The sequence below is a fragment of the Podarcis gaigeae genome, assembly GCF_964106915.1.
Source record: "Podarcis gaigeae genome assembly, chromosome: 17".
In the NCBI taxonomy this organism is placed as follows: Eukaryota; Metazoa; Chordata; class Lepidosauria; order Squamata; family Lacertidae; genus Podarcis; species Podarcis gaigeae.
The window spans coordinates 20272943-20286553 of NC_139694.1; the positions used below are offsets into that span (position 1 = coordinate 20272943).

The 13611-nt window shown below is 39.2% G+C and overlaps 1 protein-coding gene across 32 annotated transcripts in view; it reads left to right on the forward strand.

Annotated features, from left to right (window-relative positions):
* Positions 1-13611, forward strand: part of PTPRD (protein tyrosine phosphatase receptor type D) — a 1161589-nt gene that overhangs the window by 299464 nt on the left and 848514 nt on the right. For all 32 annotated transcript variants that reach the window (XM_083718180.1, XM_083718169.1, XM_083718207.1 and 29 more), the window contains one exon: positions 433-540. The gene's annotated coding sequence lies outside the window, so the exon portion shown is untranslated. The remainder of the gene's footprint in view (positions 1-432; positions 541-13611) is intronic.

Consider the following 13611-nt stretch of genomic DNA (forward strand, 5'->3'; position numbering starts at 1 on the left):
CAAATGCTGCTTTTAAGCTTTCTGTCTGTAGCGCATATGCTTTCTAATTCAGTATAATAAAGAAATATCCCAGGGTTTTACATTTTGTACTCAGTTCAGGAATACTGTTCAGTTGTGTGATGCCTTAAATGAAACGTAATTAAGTTAATTAAGTTATGTTTGAACATAATTTAGCTTTACAATTGCAATTTTCTTGACATTTATAGTTAAATAAAATAAAAGGGATAAATGGTTTAATTCACTTCTATAGATAGCTATGTATTAATAATTCAGGAGTAACTCACATAGCGGAATACTATATGCATCAGTTCTTCGCAAGAGAGTTCAATGAACTCTTTAATGTGACAGTCAGAGATAACACAACGAGTGACTTATTATGCTTGGGAGGCCATAAAATGTGACTGACACCTCTCTCTTTTTTTTTTCTTCCAGGTGGGGATAAAAGGCAACTGATTTCCTGGCCTTTGACAATCTAGTTAAGTATCTGACTGACAGGATGTTGGCACCAGCTTTGGAGGAATCGATCAGCCTCAACTCAAGGTAGGAAAGTTTCACACATGTGAAGCTGCAGCTAAGACTTAATTTACAATGTTAATTAGTCTTCACAGGCACGATAGATGATAGATAGATAGATGATAGATAGATAGATGATAGATAGATGATAGATGATAGATGATAGATAGATAGATAGATAGATGATAGATAGATAGATAGATAGATAGATAGATAGATAGATAGATAGATAGATGATAGATAGATATAGATGCAAGCAAAGTGGAGTCAGAGATTATTTTCAGAATAGCATCATAAAAACCAAGATTACAAACCAAGATAACAATGTGCAGTTCAAAAAATCCTCCACATAAAATTTCAAAATTCACTACAGTGGTACCTTGGTTTTCAAATATCTCTGTTGGCAAACATTTCAGTTTTCAAACACTGTTAACCCGGAAGTAAATGCTTCAGTTTTTGAACTTGCCTCAGAAGTTGAACATGCCATGCGGCTTCTGTATCGAGTGTTCCATACTGAGGCTTCCGTACTGAGTTTTTGGTTTTGGAACTCCAATGGTCTTCTGGAACGAATTACGTTTGAAAACCGAGGTATCACTATATTTGGTTTTGGGGGACCCAAACATCCATGGCAAGGTGATTGGCTCTGGGTGGCTCAGGACTTCATGGCTGTCCCATGGGGCTGTCCCAACATGCCACAACACATGTGGCAGGCCACACTATGGACCTTGTTTTCTCAATGGGGCAGGAAGGGAGTGTTCTGAAAGTGAGGAATATTGACATTAGCTCCTTGTTGTGGTCAGATCACCGTTTCCCCTCATCAGAAATACACAGCGACCCCAGCATGTCCTCCCTCAGAGATTGCGCTGTTGCCCAGAGTGCTCCTCCCTCTGGCATCTAACTTCCTAGCTTTCAGAACCCCACCCAGGCTTTCTACAGTGGATGCTTATGGAATCCTTCTGTGTCTGTTTAGCTTTGTGCTCTGTGACATGGATAAAATACCTGGTTCTAGGAGAAGGAGGAAGGTCTATCAGACTCTCTAGGGACATTGTGTTAACTGGCTGCAATACTGTTTCAAATGCAACTGATTCCTGTCTCTGTTCAGGGCTAGTGTACCTGCTATCTCACTCTTGTTCTTCACTACCCATTATTTCCCAGCTCTTTTCTTCTTCTGGGGTGTGTCCTGTCTGCCACCACCATAAACCTGGGTCCATTCTCCCTTCATCCCTTCATCCACCCCCTAACTAGAAAGTTCTTGGGGTGGCAGACTCCACCACTCCTCCCCATCAGCCCAGTCCCTGACACCACCCCAGGGAGCAAAGCCTAACCAGAGGAAGTAACAAACTGGACATGGCAACGTTCTGGGGTTCTAAAATTGACCACAACTTCATTGATTCCAGATGTAGGTAGGTATAGGCTTAGGCACTGGGTGGAGGACTGAGGCATGAGAGGGCTGAGACTAGGATTTATGGGTCATCTGCAAGACACAGTGCCTAAGGAAGGATGGAAGGTTAGCATTCAAAACCAATGTAAGCCTAATTAAGCAGGAGGCAGGGGCATGGAGAGTTGTTATTTGGCTGGCTGTGGTCCTGAGGCAGGCACAGCTGGCTTTTATCAGCTGGGGTCAAACCAGAGTGAAGTATACAAGTGTATACAAGCACTTATAATGTTTCTTAGCTATCTAGGTTGAGTTGAAAAGCTTGTCTGGGAGCTAGAGAATGTTCAGAAGCCCCCCCCCCCAAAAAAAACCTCTTTAAAGCATGCTAGCCAGTAAAAGAAGATTATAGATATGCACACATCTAAATTTGTTTAATGAATCAAAAATTCAAAACGCAAATGCAGTAAGCACACAGCTGTCAGCAGCAAACAATATTTAATGTTTACATGTGTGTGTTTTTCTGTCGCTGCTCTGGAGTCCTATTTATCTAGTGATTGTGGTGTATGTTTAATCAGAAATATTTATTCATTGGTTTATTTTTAAAACAAAAACAAAAAAACCCTAAAACTTTATGGTTTCTATATAAATGTGCTGAAGTAAACAAATCTAGGTTTATGCCTGTGCCAAATTAACTTGAGAAGTCTGGATTCTAAAATAAGAGCCAGCAGTTTTCAACCCTGTACCTTATCATCTTTATAGTTCTCTTGGACCTGTGAGGTAAAATCACAAAACGTATAATATGAGCTTTGCAGTGAATGTGATTTACTCTAAGCTATGTCTTTCAGATGCTCTTGAAGAAGTTGGTCCTATTCTGCTACACTTGTCCTTAATTAGAATATATGTCCAGAATGCTGCATTCATGCCTTTAGATATCATACTTGCTTATAAATGTTTGTTTTATGCTTATTTAAAGCAGGAATTCATGGGCAATAAAATTAAAAGCTCCTAATTTAAAATATTAGATCAAGTACCTTAATGAACACTTTGGTAGATTAATACCTACCTGCACATTTAAGCTATGCAATAAATGTGGCAAATAACATTTTAACAGGGTGAAAAATTAGTCTATTTTTTGTCTGTTTCCTTATATAATTTTTATTTTTAGTGGGTTTGGCTGCAGGTAATAATAGAACCTGCATCCTAGCGTCCTAGGGGACGCAGGTGGCGCTATGGGTAAAAGCCTCAGCGCCTAGGGCTTGCCGATTGAAAGGTCGGCGGTTCGAATCCCTGCGGCGGGGTGCGCTCCCGTCGTTCGGTCCCAGCGCCTGCCAACCTAGCAGTTCGAAAGCACCCCTGGGTGCAAGTAGATAAATAGGGACCGCTTACTAGCGGGAAGGTAAACGGCGTTTCCGTGTGCAGCTCTGGCTTGCCAGAGCAGCGATGTCACGCTGGCCACGTGACCCGGAAGTGTCTCCGGACAGCGCTGGCCCCCGGCCTCTTGAGTGAGATGGGCGCACAACCCCAGAGTCTGGCAAGACTGGCCCGTACGGGCAGGGGTACCTTTACCTTTACCTAATAATAGAACCATGTCAATGCTAGTTCTGAGTTGCTCAGGTACAGTGTTGGGTGAACTGGTATGGTTAAGGAATCATCAATATACATCTCTTCAGTAGAGTGGTACCTCGGTTTTGAACGTAATCCATTCCGGAAGACCATTCGGATTCTGAAACGTTCAAAAACTGAAGATTCAACTGCTGACAGCTAGGCCTCAGGATCTTGCACTCAGAGGAAGCTGCATGGCATGTTCGACTTCCGAGACGTGTTCAAAAACCGAAGGCATTCGTAAACCGAACGGCATTCGTAAATCGAAATGTTCGTCAACAGAAACGTTAGAAAACTGAGGTACCACTGTATTTTAGTTATTGATGACATCCTGTGTCTGTGGTCTCCATTTACCATTCCTAGGCTTACTTTATTGAACAGAACTGCTCATTTATAGTACAAAAAAGCATGATGTTACAAATGTACACACACAACCATGAGAATAGGCATGCCTCTACAAAGAACAGAGAACTTGGGACCCCAAGCATTCTAATTTCACTGTGGTTTGAAAGGAGAGGCGGGGAATAGATAAAGGCAGCTTAGGCACTGGTAGGGAGATTAAGGCAGACCATGAAATTAACTTAGTGTGAATTCATAGCTGAGTTGTATTCTGTTATGTTGGTGAAAAAATGTTCATTATTTAAGCCATCTCTCGGTCCCTGCTCTTGCCAACCTAGCAGTTCGAAAGCACATCAAAGCGCAAGTAGATAAATAGGTACCGCTCCGGCGGGAAGGTAAATGGCGCTGCTCTGGTTCGCCAGAAGTAGCTTAGTCATGCTGGCCACATGACCCGGCAGCTGTACGCCGGCTCCCTTGGCCAATAAAGCGAGATGAGCACCGCAACCCCAGAGGCAGTCACGATTGGACCTAATGGTCAGGGGTCCCTTTACCTTTATCCTTCAACTATCCTTCTGCTAACCACACAGTTTAGCAGTCGTTCTGGGTGACATCCAGTTGCACCTATCCACTATCTTTCCTGCTGCAACTCCTAAAATATGGAAGATACCCCAATATTCTATGGGATACCCCCAGAGCAGACATTAGTGGTGAATGGGGGATGGTAGAAAAAGTCCTGTTATGAAATATAAAACCCAATCTGCTTATGGAAATATACTACCCAGAATGATTATTAAACTATGGGGTTAGCAGAAGGGTAGTTGACAGATATTGTTTAAATAATTAACCTTTCATAGCTGTGGTCACAGTAGAAAAAAGTTTAAAAATATGAAAAGGCATGAAACATATTTCTGCCCGTATTTGCTTGACCAGATAGATAAATCAATTGTTTGTAACCAGCCATTTATTTGTAAATATTTTATTTAGTTCTAACCGCAGCCATCCGGTGACGTAATTATCTTGACTTAAACGCCAACATTTAAGCATTCGTTTGAAAGAGTCCTCAAACCCAATGTTGAATATGTACAGATGTCACTATCAGATGTGTCCACTCATAAACTTACTCTATTTCTTGCATTCATTTGTGGGGGTTTTTCAAATTAAGTACATATTTTTAAATATATTGTGAGCCACAAGTAGAGGGGTTAAGGAAAAGAAATAAGTAGTGGGAGGGTTCAGTTTCTTTTGGTCCCATTATATCAACATAGTCGAGTTTGCTATTTAGCTGTAAAATCTTATAATGTATTTTCCTTTGGATTCTGTACACCAAGTAACAGTAATACTTAAGTGGTTTATTTGCCATTCATGCTACTATGATTTGCACCAGCATAAACGAGTTCATTTATGGCAGCAATAGGCCTCTGGTAGAGCAGTTAGATCACAGATTCATCACTTCAGTTGTCCATGTCTTGGGCTCAAAACTTAATCAGTAGTTGTGTAAATTGTTCCTGTTTTTGCAGTAACCTGGGGTGATTTATAAGCAAAAAAGTTTGGTCATAGCAGGTTAATTTGTAATATTATCTCAATCTCTTATTATGACAGTTGTTTATTATTACTGCTTCCTATCTTCCTGTTGATCTAATTAACATATGTGGGAAAAATTAACTTGCAGAATGCAACAGGTCATAAACTACTGACTAATTCATTGATTACTGCAACTTTGAAATATCACTACAATTTGTGCTGACATAAGTACCATGATTTGGGGGTAATGCTTTTCCAATTAATATCTGTATAATTTTTTTTAAAAAAAATCCAGTGACTGTGTAAAGCAGGCTATCTCTAGAGTCCAGATATTTATGTTATAGAAAGTCACAGTTATTTAAATATTTATAAAATGAGAGTAGAAAGAAGCACTTTTAAAAAAGCAGTTAATAATGGGCCAGCATCAAGGGAGCCATCAGTATAACAGCAAAGTGCTTTGCAACTCCAATAACTTCACTACTGCAGAAGCAGGCCATCAAATTTAATTAAAAGCAGTCAAAAATAAACTGAAAAATTGAACTGTAAAAAGCCTATCCTTTGCCAACAGCTGAAAGCAAAGAGAAAGAGAGCCTTGGCAGTAGTAATGAATTGATAAGGCTTACTGCCTGCAACTTGTAATTTGCTCTGTCAGATTTTAGTATCAGTTAAACTAGATTAATAGAGCAGGCGCTGATTCTCTATCTTAAATCCTTCTTCGCAGTCCTCCTCTTATGGGCACCCATGATAAATGGAAACCCGAGTAGGTCAAAGTTTCAATTTGTTTCCCGGCTTGCTCACTTCTTTTAAATAATTCTGGCATCTTCGCTTACAGAGATGCAGAGCAAAGGCTCCAGGACAATTTAGAGACTGAAATAAACCTTTTTATTGACTGGTTTTTGGCCCTTGTGGGGGATCCTTATTGCCTTAATTCAATGGGGTTAGGAAATGCCTGCAAAGCGAGCTACTGACATCTCCATCTGCCACTAGAGGCTCTCATGGCGAAATGAATGATACGGAGGCTCATTTGCAATGTGATACGACTAACACATTTATTGCTGCTTTAAATGCTCAGATTAATGTGGATCTGTGCAAACTGTACCACAAGGACAAAAACAATTTACTTGAGATCATTTTTTTTTATTTTTATAATGTTCTTTAATGAAGCTAAAGCCTCCCTGCTGTGACCTTATTATGTTTTCCGACATCAGTGGGAAACAGATTATGTTGAATTGAAAGAGAGCTCATGAAACAGCAGGAATTTTTGCAAGGGAAGATCAATTACTTTCTCTCTCTCCCCCTCCCCCTCTTTCTAAAACTGTGAATATGGAACTAGGAAAGGCAAAAGTGAAGTCTGCAACTACTCAGAGTTAAAATCAATTTGCTTACATAGAAGGGAGAAGGGGGACTGATTTAAAATACCAAGCATTAAGATGAATCATTTTTTTTTTAAGACAATCAACATGAAAGCTTGACAGCACAATTAAGTATTAGATAAGATAAATTAGGTTATACAGGTAGTATGGACAAGATATCTCTCTTCAAAGTAACTTTCATGAATACCTGTAATATGTGTGTAATATATTGAAAAGTTGACAAACTGAACAACGTGAAGGTGAATGGTTGGCAGTGTATAATTGATTGTTTTGTTCTCTGGCTGTTAAAATGCCCTCATGTGTTTAAAAGTGATTACAAAATAAGAGTCGTGTTCAAAATGTCATGTAGTTGTTTTTCGAAATATCCATGACCAACAATTAGAATTTTGAATGAGAAATAACTTGGACAAGGACATTAATTTCTCATAATGGCAACCAAATTTCAAATTCGGGTTAGGGAAGCCGGTCAGTTTTCATGAATCAGGCCTTTTGTGCCAACTTCCTTATAATTCCATAGGACGCATGAGAAAACCTGATATCCCTTGGATCACTTCACTATATGGATTTAGTCATTTTTGGTGTTTTCGATCTATTTATTTGAGAAGTGTCATCTGGGGATTTGGAACACAGATCTGTTTCTCCATTCCATTAGGAGAGACTGTGAAGGTGTTGAACTGGTGCCTGGATGCAGTGCTGGGTTGCAAGCCAACAAACTGAAGTTGAGGGTAGACAGTTCTTGTGCCCAGAAATTAGGTGGGCAACCTGCCCTGGGAGGCGTTGCACTCCCCCTGAAGAAACATGTTCAGTGTCTGTCAGTTCTTCTTGAACACTGGAGATATCTGGCCCCTGCTTTTTGTTTTTGGAAAAACTGTCTGACCAACTGTGGCCATTCCTTTTTTTCCAACTTTTTTATTGATTTTCAAAATAATAATAATAAACAAACAAACAAACATAAATCTCAGCCGTATTTAAACCAATCTTAGTAACATTGTTAAGTGACTTCCTCGTATCCCCCTGGTTGAATTTCAGTGTATATCATTTTAACAGATTTCCAAAACCAATATTCTTATAAAATTAACTTAATCACTTAACATCTTTCTTTCTTTCAAATTTGGCATTAAACATATTAATTCATAACATTACATATTTAAATCCTAAGCCTATCTGATATTTGCAAGCTTTTCCACTTATGTTAACTTAACATATTTAACTAAATAGTCTTTAAATTTCATCCATTCCTCCTGGTACTCATCCTCCTTCTGGTCACGGACCCTTCCAGTCAGGTCGGCTCAACTATGGCCATTCCTGAACCGAGATAGTCTGGCCTCAGTACTCCATGCTCTAGTGACCTTCTGTAAAGACTACTGCAATGTGCTCAGTGTGCGGCTGCTCTTGGAGATAGCCTAGAAGCTGAAGCAAGTACAGAATGCAGCAGCTGCTAGGTTGGTGAGTTATGAAAATGCTGTACTGGCTCCCAGTGAGCTACTGGGCCCAATGAAAGGCATTAATAGTGTACAGCTTGGGACCTAAGTACAGTAATACCTCTGGTTATGTACCTTCCTCCTTGCGAACGCTTCAGGTAATGAGGCCCTGGTGGTGATGCCTGTTGGCATACAACTAAGGAAATGGGGGCAATTGGCAGGCCCGCAGCTGGCTCCAGCCCACCGGCCAGTGTGCCGGGCAATCTCCAGTCTTTGTTGCAGCATCTGCGACCCACAGCTTCAAAAGCTGGGGCACACAACTCAGTAGAGATAACGCGCAAACAGAAGTGGCAGGAGAGGTTGTGTGAGCATATTCACCAGCAGTTTATTCAGCATACATCAGGACAGAAGAAGAAGAAGAAGAAGAAGAAGAAGAAGAAGAAGAAGAAGAAGAGGAGGAGGAGGAGGAGGAGGAGGAGGAGGAGGAGGAGGAGGAGAAGTTTGGATTTGATATCCTGCTTTATCGCTACCCGAAGGAGTCTCAAAGTGGCTAACATTCTCCTTTCCCTTCCTCCCCCACAACAAACACTCTGTGAGGTGAGTGGGGCTGAGAGACTTCAAAGAAGTGTGACTAGCCCAAGGTCACCCAGCAGCTGCATATGGAGGAGCGGGGAATCGAACCCGGTTCACCAGATTACGAGTCCACCACTCTTAACCACTACACCACACTGGCTCTCCAGTGGAAAAGGAAAACATGTCTGATCCCCTTCGTGTCCAAAGCAAGACAGCTAAAAGTGAACGCTATACACAAATGGAAGTTCCCAGTAAGCTGTGCTGGAGTGTAAACAGACATGCCTGTCCCTTAAGGTGGAACGGAATATTCTAATATTCTAATGTTTCTGTTCCTTCATGATTCACCTATGTAAAACACCTGGTTCCTTATATGCTCGTTTATTCCTGTGATTTTCTGGGTGAATCAGGCTCTGAATAGATTTTTCTTTCTTTCTGGAATCAACTACAACAGAAGTGCATGCTATGTTCCACTGGAAGATCTCTGTAAGTAACTTGATTTTATGCTAGGTTCCACTAGATCTCCAGAAGTGGCTTTTATGTTGTGTGAAATCTCAGATATAAGGCAGACATTAACAGCTAGGGCAACATTGGGAAAATGGAATAAAATGCCACGTGAATGCAGCCCGAAAGTGGAATCACACATGACACCCAAAGAAGGCTGAAACAACATTAGTTTGTCAGTGAAATGGCCATTTTCTTATTTGAATGGTACTGGTAGCCACAGTGCCAGAAATGACTTCTGCTGACATGGCCCATTCACTTTCATTTGATTTGTAATGTCTGTCAAACGCAATGTTTATAACTCTGGACTGCACTACTGATATGGCTAACTCAATGAAAATGTTTTAAATTACAGCAGAACAGATGTGTGAAACATATTTTACCTTCTAGAGATATTTGGCCCCTGCTTTTTGCTTTTGGGAAAATAACACAGAAATAGAGCTTTCATAAATTCAACATCTGGTAAATTGGCTTCTTGCTAACTAAAAACTTAGTCCAAAAATGGGAAAATTCACAAATTTATAAGCTGCATATGAATATTTGGAGACTTTCCAAGCAGAAAAGACAAATTATATTTAATTGTATGTCTCAGGACTAGTTTGGATGAGAATGCCACAATGTCCATAAAAGCTAATTATGAAATTCTAAATATATAATACAGGAAAGGTATACAAATGCTTACATTTAAAACATCTACCAGAATTTGAATAATTATAAAATGAGATAGTAAAGGCCAGATACTATTTTCTTCTTATCTTTTTTTTAAATAAAATATTTATTAAAAAAAATTTTAAAATAAAGCATAAGCAATAAACAACATTACTTGTGTCGTAACAAAATTTCATAACTTCTTTGGACTCCCTCACGTCTCCTGCTCCCACTTACATCGTTAAAGAGAATTTTTTTTCAAACAAATTATCATCTTCTTTACATTCTTGTATCCGCTATTTTCTTCTTATCAAATATTTAATTACTTTCTGCCATTTAAGAACCTAAGTCACTTTTTTTAATCCAATACATTTTGCAGGATTGACAATTAAATTCATCCTGCTTTTTAAAAACTCACTATCGTTATTGTTGCACATATCTAAGGATACATTAAGGCTGGAAGCACCTATAATGTTATAATCACAGAATCATGGGGGAGTTGGAAGGGACTCTGGGGGTCATCTCATCCAACCTTCTGCAATGCAGGAATATCAACTAAAGCGTCCATGACAGAAGACCACACAACCTCTGCTTAAAAACCTTGTAGGAGAGTCCACTGCATCCCAAGACGTTCCACTGTCAAACAGCTCTTACTGTCAGAAATTCCTTCCTGATATTTAGTTGGGAATCTCCTGTCTTGTAACTTGAAACCATTAGTTCAAATCCTACCCTCCAGAGCAGGAGAAAAACAAGCTTGCTCCATCTTCCACGTGACAGCTCTTGATATATTTGAAGATGGCTATCATATCTCCTCTCAGTCTCCTCTTTCCCAAGCTAAACACACCCAGTTTCTTCAACCTTTCCTCATAAGGCTGTCATCATCTTGGTTGCCCTCATCTGCGCATGTTCCAGCTCCTAAGCATCCTTCGCAAATTATGGTGCCCAGAATTGGACACGGAATTCCAGGTGAGGTCTGACCAAGGCAAAATAGAGTGGTACTATTACTTCCCTTGATCTAGACACAAGACTTCTGCTGATGCAGCCTAGAATAGCAATAGCTATTTGACTCATGTCAACATATGGCAACCCTACATTTGTTCATGCTTAATGTTTAATATGAAAGAACAATATTCATACTCTTTAAAGGCAACAGAATAGTGTTGTATTGTGGTCATAAATGACATAAATCTGGAAACGGTCGTCCTGTCCAGGGCATACAGTGGTACCTCTGGTTAAGAACGTAATTTGTTCTGGAGGTCCGTTCTTAACCTGAAACAGTTCTTAACCTGAGGTACCACTTTAGCTAATGGGGCCTCCCACTGCCGCCGCCACACGATTTCTGTTCTCATCCTGAAGCAAAGATCTTAACCTGAGGTACTATTTCTGGGTTAGTGGAGTCTGTAACCTGAAACGTCTGTAACCCGAGGTATCACTGTACTTCTGTAAATCACTCTATTGTGGAATCTACACACATATAAAAAAGGTTTGAAAAACACATTGAATTTGGCATAGCTCACTGTTGCCATCTTTACAACACACTTAAAACGTTTTATTTGCAGGTATCTAGCTGAGTCCTATGTGGGGTTGCTTTTATAAAATGTTTGGAAGCTAATGTGGAATGCCACAAGCAAACAGCTCTCATGGGCTTGTAATAGAAATCATATTTTTGCCTGTTCTGCATTTGCTTCCAGTGTGATTTTGGACACAGTTCAAATGACTGTTTATCAGCTTCCAAGCTTTTCTGTGGTTTTAGCCCAGAATATCTTCAGGACCACTTCCACCCATATAAATCTACCTACTTACTGAGATCTTTGGCAGAAGCCTTACTTTATTTCCCATTGCTATCAGTGGTGTGGTTTTCAGTGACATGGAATAGGAGGTCTCATTACGCAGTGACAACGTTTCGCAATTCTGCTTTTAATTTTGTTAGCCAAAGTTGAAGATTTCAGTGGTTCCAAAATCCACTTTTTAAAAAAGCCTCCCCGTGTAGTATGAATGGAAAGCTTTTGGAGGGGGGGAGGGGGGAGACAGGAAGAAAATGCCTTCATTGGATCCCTCTCGAGATTTCTAAACCTTTAATGGTTTGAATGGTTACTATCAAACGCTGCATTTTTATAATACACAGGGCTGTTTTAATCTACCAGACAGTTCTGCACTTTTAGACAGCATTTTGAGACAACGACATGATGTTATATTTGCATGCATAATATATTAAAACATAATGTGTGTTGAGTGAGCGGGTCATGATATATATTTAATTTAATGCTACAGTACTTTCCGTAGCGGTTGTCATTTATTAATGTACAATTCCACCATAAACATGCATACATTTGCAAAATAAAATAAAAAATAAAAAAATAAAAATCTTATCCATGTTGGTTCCTAAATAGAAGATTGCATTTTCCCTTCAAAAGTGCAAATGTGCACTTAAAATCCATTAATCAACATGCTAGCCATCCATAGCAGAATTTTATTAACAACACCAAGCTAACCACACATTTGACAGACATGCCTCTCCAGGTAGAAATCTCCCTGCCTTATTTAATTTATGGTGAGCAATGCATGCACATCGGCCATCAAAAATTATTAAAATCTGCAAAGGCAGAAACTGAAGCTTCCGGAGTGGTATTTATTTGCAGAACACCAGAGAACATGTTGACATGTTCTGTCAAATCAAGCACTTTGCTTCTCTGAATGGTCAACTACAAGACTTATTTCCCAGCCTACTCAGTTTTCTGGCACCTCTCAGGTGGGCGCCATTGCCATTATAAGAGAAAAAGGGAGGCATTCAAGGTGAGTTCTGGTACCACTTTTTCTAGAAAAATAGTACTGGTCAACTAGCAGCTCATGAGGACAATCTCTTTTTCCCATTGTTGTTTACCTGCAACAGGTATTCAGAGGCATACATATTATCTTGGGGATATTATATAACTCCAATAATTTATTGAATCCCAATCCTCCTTTCAACATGTCTAAATTGGGGAATTGCCAATTTTTCTTTGTTTCTTGATCTGTGAACTCAACATTATTTCCAAAAGAATATTTTTGGAGCTTGCCAATGTTTTGGTGCACCATCATGCCAGCTTCATTTTCCCCAAAAAAATATTCCATTCATTTAAAATAATGAATGAATTATATATTTATTATGGTCACATGTCAGCAAAACTAGATACACATACAAAGCTTGCAACTAGTTTAAACAGTTGGAAACAAAGATATTGAAACATATTTGTTTTTTTTTTTAAAAAAAAATAAGCCAACAAATAAAAAATTCTCTTTATCTGAGAGATAAAGTCAGGAAAAATAAATTGCAACCCTTTCAGTAATATGGGAATAATCATCCCTTAAACAGAACTATACCAACTCTTCAGAGGACATAACTGACTGTTTGTCTATAGACATTAACAAATGTTAACTAAGTACTTTTCTAATTAATATTGAAAACTATACATTTAGGGTTTGTGTTGTGTGGGCAACCTGGACATGAAGAATTTCCAGTTATATTAAACAAAGACATTTAGGTTTACTCTAACAAGTGTGCTTGAAGAACATAAATTGAGTCAATCAAAACGTCTTTTTGGCACCTACATTTGTATGTGCCCATGTCTATATAATTATGGGATGCATTGCAGTTGACATATTTGTAAAAATAGGGTTCCTATAGCAGGTTCTTCGAGATGAACTTAAGACAGCTTAAATAGTGCTATTATTTGTGTAATTTTCTGTTAGGAGTGTTGATTCTCAT